Here is a 2,899-nt window from a genome sequence, read left to right as displayed (position 1 = left end):
ACAATTTACATGATAAACTGAAAAATTGATGAAATTAAAATCCATACGGAATGTTTGCTTGCTTGGTACAAATTTCCTGGAATGGAATTGAATAGATTCCTGTTTCTTTGTTTGGTTTCATATTTTGCAAGAATGCTTTTTCCAAAGGGATTACTACATTGAAATGGAAGAATTGTAATTCCATTTAAAAATGTTTAGAAATGGAATTCCTAAATTAATTCATTTTTACTCTTTTTTTTTTAATTGTATCTATTATATGCCATTCTCAAACTTATTTATACTGATTTTTTCTTCACTCTCTACATTAAATTGAATGTCCAGTATATTCCTTAAATAATTGGTTATTTGATTTATAAGATGTTCAATAAATATTAGTTCTCTCAAGTAAAATGTATTCCTCTAAAAATATATATTTATTTAATATATCTTATATTGGATAACAATAACTATATACACAACATTTTTTTTTTCTAAAATTAAATTGTCCTATTATCTAAAAATAACTATATATATTTTTTCAATATTGAGGCATCTAAAATTTAATTAATTAAAACTAAATATAATATTTTTTTTATGAAATTTGTAGTAAAAAAAAATTGTTTATTACACATAAAATATAGTATAATATATTCAAAAAATGGTGTATATAATAAAAACTAACATTAAAAAATAATGATAGTTTTAAAATTATTTACAAAAGTAAAGTAAGGGTATTTTACGCAAAAATATATAAAGTGTATTCTATTCCATAACTCATTTCAATGTCTCTACCAAACTAAATAATCAAAATTTCCATTCTATGTTTGTTTTGCAACCAAACGCACCCTAGTTATTTATTTTTTAAGTTCTTACAATTATTTGCTTTCTTTCATAGTGCTATTTTATATTAATTGATTTTGTTATTTGAAGGAAATTGCAATATAAAACCTTGGAATTTACGGGGAATACAATCAAAAGAAATGGCTGATGAGGAATATCAAAATAATTTTGTTCTACAAGACTTCAAACATACCGTATATATCCCTACTCCTTTCACTACCATTTGGATGCCTTTTCAATTAGATTATCTCTTACTTTATTAATGCCGGAAGTCAATATTCTACCTGCAATAAGTTGCCTATCCCACTCGGTCGCCACCTAGGACACAAACAGAACAATTAATTCAAATGTTACATTGTAGTAAAAAAACAAAAATATACTTTAGCAAAATATATTGAATAAATAACTACATACATTAGTTGGTCCACTCCTTACACATTTCCCAAGTTCCAAATCATCTATTTTATCATCTGTCCGTCGACTTAGAACTTCAGGCACATATTCTTGCAGAAGCATCTTCATCACATACACACCGCAGTCGTACTGTACGCACTCTTTACTGTGAGATACAGGTTGCTCAATATGAAAACCCCGGAAACAGAAATCACTCCCTCGCACCTCCTTCAACGTCTTACTAAATGCATTGTCCATTGACTCCAACTAAAACAAAAGAAATTATTCCAAACAAATTTCTACCTTCAAAATCAATCTCCCTCATCAAATTCATGCTAAAAAACCACAAATAAAACACTAGTAAACACCTACCATATTCTCAATTATAGCAAGACCAAATGGTGTCGAAGGAATTTTGAGGTTATCATACAATTCAACAAGATTCTTTTCGAACTTCAAAATTTCCAGAAACCAATGTCTCTTTGCAAGCACATGAGCATATGCCTATGACAACGAAACAACCCATTATGCCAATACCATACATAAAAAAATAAAAATATACCAAATTTTCAAATTTCAACCTACTCCTAATCAATACCTTCTCACAATCACCAACTTCTCCACACCACTCTTCCCATTTTTTTCCTTCGCTCTTTGTAGAAAAATTGTACGGATTAGGACGCTACAAACAATTGAAATTACTCCAACATTTGTTATTTGGTACTGTTAAAAACATCACACATAATACAACTCACTAATAAGACAACAACATTGTATTATATTACTTATTAAAACCAAATAAAACTCACCGATAACACTGTCGGAATCCACCAACACCTTCTCCTCTTACCACGTCCATGAACCTCCTCTGCTGATAAAATCTCCACTAAACAATTTACAACCTGAAACAAATATTGGTCACCAAAATTAATACATTACTAAAAAATAATGGAATATAACTAACTAAAAAAAAACTTTCACACCATTAAACTTACTCTAGCGCTAACCAGTTGATGTGCATTCAATGTTAGAAAGTCCGCCCTCCTCCCAATCACTTTATCCCCAAGAAATACAATTTTATTGTACAAAATATTTATAAAACAATTATAATGTTTGATAAAAACATTACAAATGAGGGTTCTATACAAAAAAACCTATATAAAATTTACTTGGCTGACAAAGTTAGGTCAAGAACATAATTCACAATAACTTTCTCCCAGTCATGTAAATCTTCCAAATCTCCCCACACCCCATGATTAATTATCCTTGTTGGGAATAAAGAACCTAGAAGCGGCTGTTAAAACATACAAATAATTAACATAACATCCCATTCACATATGCACAATATCAAAATACTCACTTTACTATAAAATAACATAATTAATAAAATTCAAAGTACAATAAATAGAAACTCACTGGCGCATTAAAGAATCCAATTTCATTGTCTCTCACATCGAACATATGACAATCAAATCCAGAACCACCGTATTGAAGGACCAACTCCATCTCATCTTTGAAGTGCCATCTTATTTCATCCTCCACACTGGAAAATCTAGTGTTGGATCTTCTCTTCCTGAAGGTCAACATATTCGTGATTCCATCAAGATGCGTACAAAAGTCACCTAATTCAGCACCCGTATTCACTAAATTACTATCAAATATTTCCTCAGTAGACATACGATTTTCT

General features: G+C 29.7%; 1 long non-coding RNA gene across 1 annotated transcript; it reads right to left on the bottom strand.

The window, feature by feature from the left end:
* Nucleotides 1–920: 920 nt before the first annotated feature.
* LOC133789569 (uncharacterized) lies at nucleotides 921–2,285 on the bottom strand. Its single transcript, XR_009873616.1, has 3 exons — nucleotides 2,208–2,285; nucleotides 1,585–2,114; nucleotides 921–1,479 (listed from the first exon to the last, which is right to left on the bottom strand). It is a non-coding gene; the product is annotated as an uncharacterized LOC133789569 (long non-coding RNA).
* Nucleotides 2,286–2,899: the final 614 nt, after the last annotated feature.

This window comes from Humulus lupulus, chromosome 7 (assembly GCF_963169125.1).
Source record: "Humulus lupulus chromosome 7, drHumLupu1.1, whole genome shotgun sequence".
Classification (NCBI taxonomy): Eukaryota; Viridiplantae; Streptophyta; class Magnoliopsida; order Rosales; family Cannabaceae; genus Humulus; species Humulus lupulus.
This window is presented reverse-complemented; position numbering and strand designations above follow the sequence as displayed.